This window comes from Hemitrygon akajei, chromosome 28 (assembly GCF_048418815.1).
Source record: "Hemitrygon akajei chromosome 28, sHemAka1.3, whole genome shotgun sequence".
In the NCBI taxonomy this organism is placed as follows: Eukaryota; Metazoa; Chordata; class Chondrichthyes; order Myliobatiformes; family Dasyatidae; genus Hemitrygon; species Hemitrygon akajei.
Genome location: NC_133151.1, coordinates 7,844,417 through 7,860,350, shown reverse-complemented (window position 1 = coordinate 7,860,350; position 15,934 = coordinate 7,844,417).

Here is a 15,934-nt window from a genome sequence, read left to right as displayed (position 1 = left end):
CTATTTAACAAACATAATATTGCTTACTGTAATTCAGGTTTTTTCTCAAAAAAAATCTTTATCCTGTATTTCATTGTACCACTGCCATAAAGTTAACAAATTTCGTGACATATTCCAGTGATATTAAACCTGATTCTGTTTCTTCTCATTGCTACCATCAGTGAGCCTGAAGGCACACACTCAACGATTCAGGGACAGATTCTTCCCCTCTGCCATCTGATTTCCAAATGGACATTGAACACAAGAACACTACCTCACTAGTTTTTTATTTCTGATGATTTGTACTACTTATTTAACTATATTGGATGGCATCCATTAGCCTCACGAAACCATGGATCTGCGCCTGGAAAGTCTTCCGAGTGTCCTCTCCGGGGCGCAGGCCTGGGCAGGGTTGAATGGGAGACCGGCAGTTGCCCAAGCTGCAAGTCTCCCCTCTCCACGCCACCGATGTTGTCCAAGGGCCGATACAACTTGACAGTGATGTCTCAGGAGTTGCCAGAACAAGATTGAAGGCAACGTCGGACTGCCTTAGGGACTCCAGCTCCGGATTTGTCCTCAGGGTTTACTCCCGAAGCCTTTCCCATGAGCGGGTATGGCCGCAAAGCAGCGGAGGCTCGAGATCAATTTTCCCTCTCTTAGATGGACTGCCTTCCCAGGCTGACAAGCTCCATCTACCCGAAGCAACTTTTAAGGCACCAAGACCCGCCTTCGCCTCTTCTCCCGTCAGTAGAAACGGTCCCGCCAGGCTTAGAGGCTAAGCCAGAAGAGAAGACCAGGGGTTGGACTCGGTTGGCAGAGGCCATTTGAGGCGCATGCTGTGAGGAGCACTTTTAGGTAGTGGGAGCTTGTTCCCACTGCCACTCCTCGGCCTGACCACCTTGGAACCGGTTAACTATATATTAACTATATACTTACTGTAATTACTGTTTTTTCTCTATCATTATGTATTGCATTGTACTGTTGTCACAAAGTTAACAAATTTCACGACACATGCAGGTGATATTTAAACCTGACTGCGATTCTACAAAATCCTTGGAGGATTGTGTTCAGTTCTGGACACTGCAATATTGGAAGGATGTGGAAGCTGTAGGGAGGGTGCACAGGACACTTACCTGGATTAGAGAGCAGGTCCTACTCGGAATGGGGCTTCAGTCACAAGCAAGAAAAAATCTGCAGATGCTGGAAATCCGAGCAACACACACAAAACGCTGGAGGACTATGGGAAAGAGGATGGTCGACATTTCGGGCCGAGACCCTTCAGCAGGACTGGAGAAGAAGCGATGAGTGGATTTAAAAGGTGGGGGGGGGGGGAAAGAGGGGTGAGAGAAACACAAGGTGATAGGTGAGACCAGGAGGGGGAGGGATGAAGTAAAGAGCTGGGAGCTGGAAAAGGAAGGGGAAGAGGAGGAAGAAGTGCAAGGTGGTAGTGATAGGTGAAAGGGATAAAGGGCTGGAGAAGGGGGAATCTGATATGAGAGGGCAAAAGACCATAGAACTCACACAAAATGCTGGAGGAACTCGGCAGGTCAGGCAGCATCTATGGAAAAGAGTAAACAGTCGATGTTTCGGGCCGAGGTCCTTCTACAGGACTGAGAAGGAAGTACAAGGTGAAACCGGGAGAAGGTGAAGTAAAGAGCTGGGAAGTTGACTGGTGAAAGAGATACGGGACTGGAGAAGGAGGAGTCTGATAGGAGAGGACAGAAAGCCATGGAAGAAAGAAAAGGGGGGAGGAGCACCAGAGGGAGGCGGTGAGCAGGCAAGGAGATGAGGTGAGAGAGGGAAAAGGGGATGGGGAATGGTGAAGTTGGGGGGGGGCGCACCAGAAGTTGGAGAAATCGATGTTCATGCCATCAGGTCGGAGGCTACCCAGACGGAATATAAGGTGCTGTTCCTCCAACCTGAGCGTGGCCTCATCACGACGGTGGAGGAGGCCATGGACTGACATATTGGTATAGGAAGTGGAATTAAATTGGGCAGCCACTGGGAGATCCCGCTTCCTCTGGTGGTCCACTGCTCCCGATCTATGTCGGGTCTCAGTGGAGGCCTGCTGAGTTCCTCCAGCATTTTGTGCACGTTGCGTGGAATGGGGCTTTTCTCTCTGGAACGAAGGAGGATGAGAGGTGATCTGATAGAGGCATAGACAGAGTGGACCTTTGTTTTTTAAACCAGGGCAGAAATCATTAAATCCAGAGGAACACACACACACACACACACACACACACACACACACACACACACACACACACACACACACACACACACACACACACACACACACACACACACACACACACACACACACACACACACACACACACACACACACACACACACACACACACACACACACTACTGGAGGAACTCAGCAGGCCAGGTAGCATCTATGGGAAAAATTACAGTCAACATCTCGGGCCGAGACCCTTCATCAGGACTCATGAAGAGCCCTTCATGTTGCTTGGATTTCCAGCACCTGCAGTTTTTCACTTGGGTGTAGTTATTGAATTTACTTTACTTCTTACATCCTTTATGTACATGGGGAGTAGAAGTCTTCACGTCTCCGTCTGAATTACAATGTGCAATTAATAGTGATTTGTAATAAATAGTATGTACAACAGGACAGTCAATATAGCATAGAAATACAATCGTATCCACGTGAATTAATCAGTCTGATGGCCTGGTGGGAGAAGCTGTCCCGGAGCCTGTTGGTCCTGGCTTTTATGCTGCGGTACCATTTCCCGGATGGTGGCAGCTGGAACAGTTTGTGGTTGGGGGTGACTCGGGTTCCCGATGATCCTTCGGGCTCTTTTTACACACCTGTCGCTGTAAACGTCCTGAATCATGGGAAGTTGACGTCTACAGATGCGCTGGGCTGTCCGCACCACTCTCTGCAGAGTCCTGCGATTGAGGGAGGTACAGTTCCCATACCAGGCAGTGATGCAGCCAGTCAGGATGCTCTCAATTGTGCCCCTGTAGAAAGTCAATAGACAATAGGTGCAGAAGTAGACCATTCGGCCCTTCGAGCTTGCACCGCCATTTTGAGATCACGGCTGATCAACTACTATCAACACCCGGTTCCACTGGATCTCCCCCGTCTAACTTCCCAGTTACATCCTCGAAAAACTCCAACAGATTAGTCAAGCATGATTTACCCTTGGTAAATCCATGCTGGCTCGGCCCATTCCTATCACTGCTATCTAGATATGCCACTATTTCATCCTTAATAATGGACTCTAGCATCTTCCCCACCACCGATGTCAGGCTGACAGGTCTATAGTTCTCTGTTTTCTCCCTCCCTCCTTTCTTAAAAAGTGGGATAACATTAGCCATTCTCCAATCCTCAGGAACTGATCCTGAATCTAAGGAACATTGGAAAATGATTACCAATGCATCCACAATTTCCAGGGCCACCTCCTTTAGTACCCTAGGGTGCAGACCATCTGGACCTGGGGATTTGTCAGCCTTCAGTCCCATCAGTCTTCTCATCACCATTTCCTTCCGAATGTCAATCTGTTTCATTTCCTCTGTTACCCTATGTCCTTGGCCCATCCATACATCTGGGAGATTGCTTGTGTCTTCCTTAGTGAAAACAGATCTAAAGTACTCATTAAATTCTTCTGCCATTTCCCTGTTTCCCATAACAATTTCACCCAATTCATTCTTCAAGGGCCCAACATTGTTCTTAACTATCTTCTTTCTCTTCACATACCTAAAAAAGTTTTTGCTATCTTCCTTTATATTCCTGGCTAGCTTGCGTTCGTACCTCATTTTTTCTCCCCGTATTGTCTTTTTAGTTAAGTTCTGTTGTTCCTTAAAAACTTCCCAATCATCTGTCCTCCCACTCACCTTAGCTCTGTCATACTTCCTTTTTTTTAATGCTATGCAATCTCTGACTTCCTTTGTCAACCACTGTGGCCCCTTTCCCCCCTTTGAATCCTTCCTTCTCTGGGGGATGAACTGATTTTGCACCTTGTGCATTATTCCCAAGAATACCTGCCATTGCTGTTCCACTGTCTTTTCTGCTAGGCTATCCGTCCAGTCAACTTGGGCCAGCTCCTCCCTCATGGCTCCATAGTTTCCCCTGTTCAACTGCAACACTGACACCTCCGAGCTGCCCTTATCCTTCTCAAATTGCAGATAAAAGCTTATCATATTGTGATCACTACCTCCTAATGGCTCCTTTACTGCAAGATCGCTTATCAAATCCTGTTCATTACATAACACTAAATCCAGAATAGTCTTGTCCCTGGTCAGCTCTCGTACAAGCTGTTCCAAGAATGCATCCCGTAGGCACTCTACAAACTCCCTATCCTGTGGTCCAGCACCAACCTGATTCTCCCAGTTCACCTGCATGTTGAAATCCCCCATAACTACTGCGACATTACCTTTGCCACATGCCAATGTTAACTCCCTATTCAACTTGCACCCAATATCCATGCTACTGTTTGGTGGCCTGTAGACAACACCCATTTGGGTCCTTTTGCCCTTACTGTTCCTCAGTTCTATCCACACAGACTCTACTTCTCCTGACCCTATGTCCCCCCTTGCAAAAGACTGAATCTCATTCCTCACCAACAGGGCCACCCCACCCCCTCTGCCCACATTTCTGTCCGTACGATAGCACGTATACCCTTGTACATTCATTTCCCAGGTCTGATCTCCCTGCAGCCATGTCTCCGTTATCCCAACAACATCATAGTTACCCATTCACACCTGGGCTTCAAGCTCATCTGCCTTATTTCTGACACTTCGTGCATTCAGATATAGAATTTTTAGCCCATTTCTCCTCTCTCTGTTTGAATTGCTGCCTATTGTGCTTAACCTTAGGATCTGGGGACTCATGCCAAACTTCTTCAGCTTTCTGTGGTGAAAGAGGCGCTGTTGTGTCTTTTTCACTACACAGCCAGTGTGTTCAGACCACGTGAGATCCTGGGTGATGTGTATGCTGAGGAACTTAAGGCTGTTCACCCTCTCAACCCCAGGTTAGTCTGTCTCCATTCCTCCTGTAGTCCACAACCAGCTCCTTTGTTTCTGCGACCTTGAGGGAGAGGTTGTTTTCTTGACACCACTGTGTCAGGGTGATGACTTCCTCTCTGTAGCCTGCCTCGTTATTATTTGAGATTAGGCCAATCAGTGTAATTCCAGAGGACACTAGCAGAATGCCTGCTGACGTAGTGTGTGAGGGAAGAGAAGTGGGTGCAGTTACCGTTACAAGGGAGAAGGTGCTCAAAAAGCTGAAAGACTTACAGGTACATAAGTCACCAGACCAGGGGAACTGCACTCTAGGGTACTGAAAGAGTTAGCATTAGAGATTGTGGTGGCATTAGAAATAATCTTTCAAAAAATATTGGACTCTGGCATGGTGCCAGAGGACTGGAAAATTGCAAATGTCACTCCACTCTTTAAGAAAGGAGGAAGGCAGCAGAAAGGAAATTATAGAGCAGTTAGCCTGACCTCCGTGGTTGGAAAGATGGCAGTGTCAATTGTTAAAGATGAGATATTGGAGTACTTGGTGACACAGGACAAGATAGTACAAAGTCAGCATGGTTTCCTTCAGGGAAAATCCTGCCTGACAAACCTGTTGGGAGTTCTTTGAGGAGATTACAAGTTGGACAGATAAAGGGGTTGTAGTGGATGTTATATATCTGGACTTTCAGAAGGCCTTTGACAAGGTGCCACACGAGGTCGCTTACCAAGTTAAAAGCCCATGCCATAAGATCTGGGGGCCTTTTATCGAGTACTTTCATAACCTTCCTCTTGACTAGGGTTTTTTTTTTCTTTTCGGTCCCTTGCTTTCAGCTCCCTTTTTTCTGGTAGTAGGCATTATTATCCTCTGCTGCTAACTGTATTCACAGTCTGGGAGTTTGACTGCCCGGACTTATACTCTCTATATTGTGTTGTGGTTGGTCTGGAGTTGTTGTTGTTTTTTTTCTTGTGTTGTGGGGTTTGGGGAGGACACTAAGCTCACTTGTCTTTAATTTAGGTGCTTTTTTGTTAAATTCTCTTCCTCTGTAGCATATTGTTATTGTATGCTTAACCTTGCTCTGTATTAATGCTCCTCATTGGGATTTGGGGTTTTTAATTTTGTAAAATGTTTTGAAAATCTAATAAAAAAATTAAAAAAAAAAAAGCCCGATGCATTACAGGAAAGTTACTAACATAGTTAGAGCATTAGCTGATCGGTAGGAGGCAGCGAGTGGGAATAAAAGGATCCTTTTCTGGTTGGTTGCCAGTGACTAGTGGTGTTCCGCAGGGGTTGGTGTTGGGACCACTTCTTTTTATACTGTGTATCAATGATTTAGATGATGGAATGGATGGCTTTGTTGCCAAGTTTGCAGATGATATGAAGATTGGTGGAGGGGCAGGTAGTGTTGAGGAAACAGGTAGGATGCAGAAGGACTCAGACAGATTAGGGGAATGGGCCAGAAAGTGGCAAATGAAATGCAATGTTGGGAAATGTATGGTCGTGCACTTTGGTAGCAGAAATAAATGTGCAGACTATTTTCTAAACGGGGAGAAAATCCAGGAATCTGAGATGCTGAGGGACTTGGGAGTCCTTGTGCAGAACACCCTGAAGGTTAAATTGCAGGTGGATCAGTGGCAAATGCCATGTTAGCATTCGTTTCAAGAGGTCCAGAATTCAAGAGCAAGGATGTGATGCTGAGGCTTTATAAGGCCCTGGTGAGGCCTCACCTTGAGTATTGTGAACAGTTTAGGGCTCTTTATCTAAGAAGAGATGTGCTGACATTGGAGAGGGTGCAGAGAAGGTTCACAAGGATGATTCCAGGAATGAAAGGGTTATCATATGAGGAACGTTTGATGGCTCTGGGTCTGTAATCACTGGAATTCAGAAGGATGAGGGGGGATCTCATCGAAACCTTTCGAATGTTGAAAGGCCTGGACAGAGTGGATGTGGAAAGGATGTTTCCCATGGTGGGGGAGTCTAGGACAAGAGGGCACAGCCTCAGGATAGAGGGGCACCCTTTTAAAACAGAGATGTGGAGAAATTTCTTTAGCCGGGAGGGTGGTGAATTTGTGGAATTTTTTGCCACGTACAGCTGTGGAGGCCGGGTCATTGGGTGTATTTGAGGCAGATTGATAGGGTCTTGATTGGACATGGCATCAAAGGTTACGGGGAGAAGGCCGGGAACTGGGGCTGAGGAAGAGACTCGATGGGCCGGATGGCCTAATTCTGCTCCTATGTCTTATGGTCAGGGAGTGGAGGAGTGCTTGCACAGTCAGAGGGACAGTACTGAGGGAGCGTTGAACCGTCAGGCGGTTGAGTAGAGTGATGCGCTGTAGGAGGGACAGTGCGGAGGGAGTGCTGCGGTAGTTAATGAAAATAACTTTATCCTGAGTTTTACCTCCAGTGATGTAACGGGTAATCCTCGTCCTGCAGTCAGCATTTATCAACCCTTCCCCCCCCCCCACACACACACACACCAGACCCACATCTGGTGCAGTGTGCTGGGTCACAGTGCAGATTAACCGCCCCAGTTTGTCTCCTCCAGCAGCAGCCGTCTGGGAGTCCCATCACGGGCTGATCCGGAATCCTGAGCTTGGACAAAAGAGTTCTCCCAGCATTCATTCATTCTCTCCCCTCGCTCTCTCTTATCTATCGAACTCTTCCCCCATCCCCTCTGTCTCTCCCTCTCCATTTTCCTCTGTCTCTCTCCCCACCCCTCTCTGACCCTCCCTCTCAGTTTCTGCCCCTCTCCCCTCTCCGTTTCTGCAGCTGTCTCCCCGTCACCCTGTTTGTCTGTCTGCCTCTCTCTCACACACGCACTCACACTGAGCCCCAGCGTTAATCACACAGTTGACGGTCCACCCCAGTTACACACAGACAGACAGACAGACACACACACACACACACACACCTCTACACCAGCCCACTCACGTGACAGACACACTCGCCCTTACACACAAACACACCAGATTCTCTCTCTCACACACACAGACACTGCACCCACTCACACACACGCAGAGAGCAGATGCTGTACTCTCTCACACACACACACCCTATCCCTCTCTCACACACATACACACACACCCTATCCCTCTCTCACACACATACACACACACACACTATCCCTCTCTCACACACACACACACTATCCCTCTCTCACACACACACACCCTATCCCTCTCTCACACACACACCCATCCCTCTCTCACACACACACCCTATCCCTCTCTCACACACACACCCTATCCCTCTCTCACACACACACCCTATCCCTCTCTCTCACACACACACCCTATCCCTCTCTCACACACACACCCTATCCCTCTCTCACACACACACCCTATCCCTCTCTCTCACACACCCCTATCCCTCTCTCACACACACGCACCCTATCCCTCTCTCACACACACGTACCCTATCCCTCTCTCACACACACGCACCCTATCCCTCTCTCACACACACGCACCCTATCCCTCTCTCACACACACACCCTATCCCTCTCTCTCACACACACACCCTATCCCTCTCTCTCACACACACACCCTATCCCTCTCTCACACACACACCCTATCCCTCTCTCTCACACACCCCTATCCCTCTCTCACACACACACCCTATCCCTTTCTCTCTCACACACACGCACCCTATCCCTCTCTCACACACACGCACCCTATCCCTCTCTCACACACACCCCTATCCCTCTCTCTTACACACACCCTATCCCTCTCTCACACACACACCCTATCCCTCTCTCACACACACCCCTATCCCTCTCTCACACACACACCCTATCCCTCTCTCTCACACACGCACCCTATCCCTCTCTCACACACACGCACCCTATCCCTCTCTCACACACACGCACCCTATCCCTCTCTCACACACACACCCTATCCCTCTCTCTCACACACACACCCTATCCCTCTCTCTCACACACACCCTATCCCTCTCTCTCACACACCCCTATCCCTCTCTCACACACACACCCCCATCCCTCTCACACACACACACCCTATCCCTCTCTCACACACACCCCTATCCCTCTCTCTTACACACACCCTATCCCTCTCTCACACACACCCCTATCCCTCTCTCACACACACCCCTATCCCTCTCTCTTACACACACCCTATCCCTCTCTCTTACACACACCCTATCCCTCTCTCACACACACCCCTATCCCTCTCTCACACACACACCCCCATCCCTCTCACACACACACACCCTATCCCTCTCACACACACACACCCCCATCCCTCTCACACACACACCCCCATCCCTCTCTCACACACACCCCTATCCCTCTCTCTTACACACACCCTATCCCTCTCTCTCACACACCCCTATCCCTCTCTCACACACACACCCCCATCCCTCTCACACACACACACCCTATCCCTCTCTCACACACACCCCTATCCCTCTCTCTTACACACACCCTATCCCTCTCTCACACACACACCCTATCCCTCTCTCTCACACACGCACCCTATCCCTCTCTCACACACACGCACCCTATCCCTCTCTCACACACACGCACCCTATCCCTCTCTCACACACACACCCTATCCCTCTCTCACACACACACCCTATCCCTCTCTCTCACACACACACACACCCTATCCCTCTCTCACACGCACCCTATCCCTCTCTCACACACACGCACCCTATCCCTCTCTCTCACACACACACCCTATCCCTCTCTCTCACACACACCCTATCCCTCTCTCACACACACGCACCCTATCCCTCTCTCACACACACGCACCCTATCCCTCTCTCACACACACACCCTATCCCTCTCTCTCACACACACCCTATCCCTCTCTCTCACACACCCCTATCCCTCTCTCACACACACACCCCCATCCCTCTCACACACACACACCCTATCCCTCTCTCACATACACACCCCTATCCCTCTCTCACACACACACACCCCATCCCTCTCTCACACACACACACCCTATCCCTCTCTCTCACACACACACCCTATCCCTCTCTCTCACACACACCCTATCCCTCTCTCACACACACGCACCCTATCCCTCTCTCACACACACGCACCCTATCCCTCTCTCACACACACACCCTATCCCTCTCTCTCACACACACCCTATCCCTCTCTCTCACACACCCCTATCCCTCTCTCACACACACACCCCCATCCCTCTCACACACACACACCCTATCCCTCTCTCACATACACACCCCTATCCCTGTCTCTCACACACACCCCTATCCCTGTCTCTCACACACCCCTATCCCTCTCTCACACACACCCCTATCCCTCTCTCACACACACCCCTATCCCTCTCTCTCACACACGCCCTATCCCTCTCTCTCACACACGCACCCTATCCCTCTCTCACACACACGCACCCTATCCCTCTCTCACACACACACACCCTATCCCTCTCTCACACACACGCACCCTATCCCTCTCTCACACACACACACCCTATCCCTCTCTCACACACACACCCTATCCCTCTCTCTCACACACACCCTATCCCTCTCTCTCACACACACACCCTATCCCTCTCTCACACACACACCCTATCCCTCTCTCACACACACACCCTATCCCTCTCTCTCACACACACACCCTATCCCTCTCTCTCACACACACACCCTATCCCTCTCTCACACACACACCCTATCCCTCTCTCTCACACACACCCCTATCCCTCTCTCACACACACCCCTATCCTCTCTCTCACACACACACCCTATCCCTCTCTCACACACACCCCTATCCCTCTCTCACACACACACCCTATCCCTCTCTCACACACACACCCTATCCCTCTCTCACACACACACCCTATCCCTCTCTCACACACACACACCCTATCCCTCTCTCACACACACACACCCTATCCCTCTCTCACACACACCCTATCCCTCTCTCACACACACCCCTATCCCTCTCTCTCACACACACCCCTATCCCTCTCTCTCACACACACACCCTATCCCTCTCTCACACACACACACCCTATCCCTCTCTCACACACACCCCTATCCCTCTCTCACACACACACACCCTATCCCTCTCTCACACACACACCCCCTATCCCTCTCTCACATACACACCCTATCCCTCTCTCACACACACACCCTATCCCTCTCTCACACACACACCCTATCCCTCTCTCTCACACACACACACCCTATCCCTCTCTCTCACACACACACACCCTATCCCTCTCTCACACACACACCCTATCCCTCTCTCACACACACCCCTATCCCTCTCTCACACACACCCCTATCCCTCTCTCTCACACACACACACCCTATCCCTCTCTCACACACACACCCTATCCCTCTCTCTCACACACACACCCTATCCCTCTCTCTCACACACCCTATCCCTCTCTCTCACACACACACCCTATCCCTCTCTCACACACACACACCCTATCCCTCTCTCACACACACACACCCTATCCCTCTCTCACACACACACCCCCTATCCCTCTCTCACATACACACCCTATCCCTCTCTCACACACACACACCCTATCCCTCTCTCACACACACACCCTATCCCTCTCTCTCACACACACACACCCTATCCCTCTCTCACACACACACACACACTATCCCTCTCTCACACACACACCCTATCCCTCTCTCTCACACACACACCCTATCCCTCTCTCACACACACACCCTATCCCTCTCTCTCACACACACACCCTATCCCTCTCTCTCACACACACACCCTATCCCTCTCTCACACACACACCCTATCCCTCTCTCACACACACGCACCCTATCCCTCTCTCACACACACACCCTATCCCTCTCTCTCACACACACACCCTATCCCTCTCTCTCACACACACACCCTATCCCTCTCTCACACACACACCCTATCCCTCTCTCACACACACGCACCCTATCCCTCTCTCACACACACACCCTATCCCTCTCTCTCACACACACACCCTATCCCTCTCTCACACACACACCCTATCCCTCTCTCACACACACGCACCCTATCCCTCTCTCACACACACACCCTATCCCTCTCTCACACACACGCACCCTATCCCTCTCTCTCACACACACACCCTATCCCTCTCTCACACACACCCTATCCCTCTCTCTCACACACACCCTATCCCTCTCTCACACACACGCACCCTATCATTCTCTCACACACACACCCTATCCCTCTCTCACACACACCCCTATCCCTCTCTCACACACACCCCTATCCCTCTCTCACACACACCCCTATCCCTCTCTCACACACACACCCTATCCCTCTCTCACACACACGCACCCTATCATTCTCTCACACACACACCCTATCCCTCTCTCACACACACCCCTATCCCTCTCTCACACACACCCCTATCCCTCTCTCACACACACCCCTATCCCTCTCTCACACACACACACCCTATCCCTCTCTCACACACACCCCTATCCCTCTCTCACACACACACACCCTATCCCTCTCTCACACACACACTCATCCCTCTCTCTCACACACCCCTATCCCTCTCTCTCACACACACCCCCTATCCCTCTCTCTCACACACACCCTATCCCTCTCTCACACACACCCCTATCCCTCTCTCACACACACACCCTATCCCTCTCTCTCACACACACACCCTATCCCTCTCTCACACACACCCCTATCCCTCTCTCACACACATCCTATCCCTCTCTCACACACACCCCTATCCCTCTCTCACACACACACCCTATCCCTCTCTCACACACACCCCTATCCCTCTCTCACACACACCCCTATCCCTCTCTCACACACACACACCCTATCCCTCTCTCACACACACACTCATCCCTCTCTCTCACACACCCCTATCCCTCTCTCTCACACACACCCCTATCCCTCTCTCACACACACCCCTATCCCTCTCTCACACACACCCCTATCCCTCTCTCACACACACACACCCTATCCCTCTCTCACACACACCCCTATCCCTCTCTCACACACACCCTATCCCTCTCTCACACACACCCCTATCCCTCTCTCACACACACACCCTATCCCTCTCTCACACACACCCCTATCCCTCTCTCACACACACCCCTATCCCTCTCTCACACACACACACCCTATCCCTCTCTCACACACACACTCATCCCTCTCTCTCACACACCCCTATCCCTCTCTCTCACACACACACCCTATCCCTCTCTCACACACACACTCATCCCTCTCTCTCACACACCCCTATCCCTCTCTCTCACACACACACCCTATCCCTCTCTCACACACACACACACACACCCTATCCCTCTCTCACACACACACACACCCTATCCCTCTCTCACACACGCACCCTATCCCTCTCTCACACACACACACCCTATCCCTCTCTCACACACACACCCTATCCCTCTCTCTCACACACACCCTATCCCTCTCTCACACACACACACCCTATCCCTCTCTCTCACACACACCCTATCCCTCTCTCACACACACACCCTATCCCTCTCTCTCACACACACCCTATCCCTCTCTCACACACGCACCCTATCCCTCTCTCTCACACACACCCTATCCCTCTCTCACACACACACACCCTATCCCTCTCTCTCACACACACCCTATCCCTCTCTCACACACACACCCTATCCCTCTCTCACACACACACCCTATCCCTCTCTCACACACACACCCCTATCCCTCTCTCACATACACACCCATCCCTCTCTCACACACACACCCTATCCCTCTCTCACACACACACCCTATCCCTCTCTCACACACACACACCCTATCCCTCTCTCACACACACACACCCTATCCCTCTCTCACATACACACCCATCCCTCTCTCACACACACACACCCTATCCCTCTCTCACACACACACCCTATCCCTCTCTCACACACACACACCCTATCCCTCTCTCACACACACACACCCTATCCCTCTCTCACACACACACACCCTATCCCTCTCTCACATACACACCCATCCCTCTCTCACACACACACACCCTATCCCTCTCTCACACACACACCCTATCCCTCTCTCACACACACACACCCTATCCCTCTCTCACACACACCCCTATCCCTCTCTCTCACACACACACCCTATCCCTCTCTCACACACACACTATCCCTCTCTCTCACACACACACCCTATCCCTCTCTCACACACACACCCTATCCCTCTCTCACACACACACCCCTATCCCTCTCTCACATACACACCCATCCCTCTCTCACACACACACACCCTATCCCTCTCTCACACACACACCCTATCCCTCTCTCACACACACCCCCTATCCCTCTCTCACACACACACCCTATCCCTCTCTCTCACACACACACCCTATCCCTCTCTCACACACACACCCATCCCTCTCACACACACACACCCTATCCCTCTCTCACACACACACTCATCCCTCTCTCTCACACACACCCTATCCCTCTCTCACACACACACCCATCCCTCTCACACACACACACCCATCCCTCTCACACACACACACCCTATCCCTCTCTCACACACACCCTATCCCTCTCTCACACACACACCCATCCCTCTCACACACACACACCCTATCCCTCTCTCACACACACACTCATCCCTCTCTCTCACACACACCCTATCCCTCTCTCACACACACACCCTATCCCTCTCTCACACACACACCCTATCCCTCTCTCACACACACCCTATCCCTCTCTCACACACACACCCATCCCTCTCACACACACACACCCTATCCCTCTCTCACACACACACTCATCCCTCTCTCTCACACACACCCTATCCCTCTCTCACACACACACCCTATCCCTCTCTCACACACACACCCTATCCCTCTCTCACACACACCCCTATCCCTCTCTCACACACACGCACCCTATCCCTCTCTCAGACACACCCCTATCCCTCTCTCACACACACACACCCTATCCCTCTCTCACACACACACACCCTATCCCTCTCTCACACACACACACGCACCCTATCCCTCTCTCACACACACACACACGCACCCTATCCCTCTCTCTCACACACACCCCCATCCCTCTCACACACACACCCCCTATCCCTCTCTCACACACATTTCTCTCTCTCTCTCTGACACATTCGTGAACTGTGGTGGACAACGCACCCACACACACACGCTGCAGTCGGTCTCGTCACTGTCACACACACATACAATGCACTCTTGCACTGGAGAAATGCACACACACACACACACACACACACACACACACACACACACACACACACACACACACACACACACACACACACACACACACACACACACACACACACCCTATCCCTCTCTCTCACACACACACCCTATCCCTCTCTCACACACACCCCTATCCCTCTCTCACACACACCCCTATCCCTCTCTCACACACACACACCCTATCCCTCTCTCACACACACACCCTATCCCTCTCTCTCACACACACCCTATCCCTCTCTCACACACACCCCTATCGCTCTCTCACACACACCCCTATCCCTCTCTCACACACACACACCCTATCCCTCTCTCACACACACACCCCCTATCCCTCTCTCACTCGCACCCTATCCCTCTCTCTCACACACACCCTATCCCTCTCTCACACACACCCCTATCGCTCTCTCACACACACCCCTATCCCTCTCTCACACACACACCCTATCCCTCTCTCACACACACCCCTATCCCTCTCTCACACACACGCACCCTATCCCTCTCTCAGACACACCCCTATCCCTCTCTCACACACACACACCCTATCCCTCTCTCACACACACACACCCTATCCCTCTCTCACACACACACACGCACCCTATCCCTCTCTCACACACACACACACGCACCCTATCCCTCTCTCTCACACACACCCCCATCCCTCTCACACACACACCCCCTATCCCTCTCTCACACACATTTCTCTCTCTCTCTCTGACACATTCGTGAACTGTGGTGGACA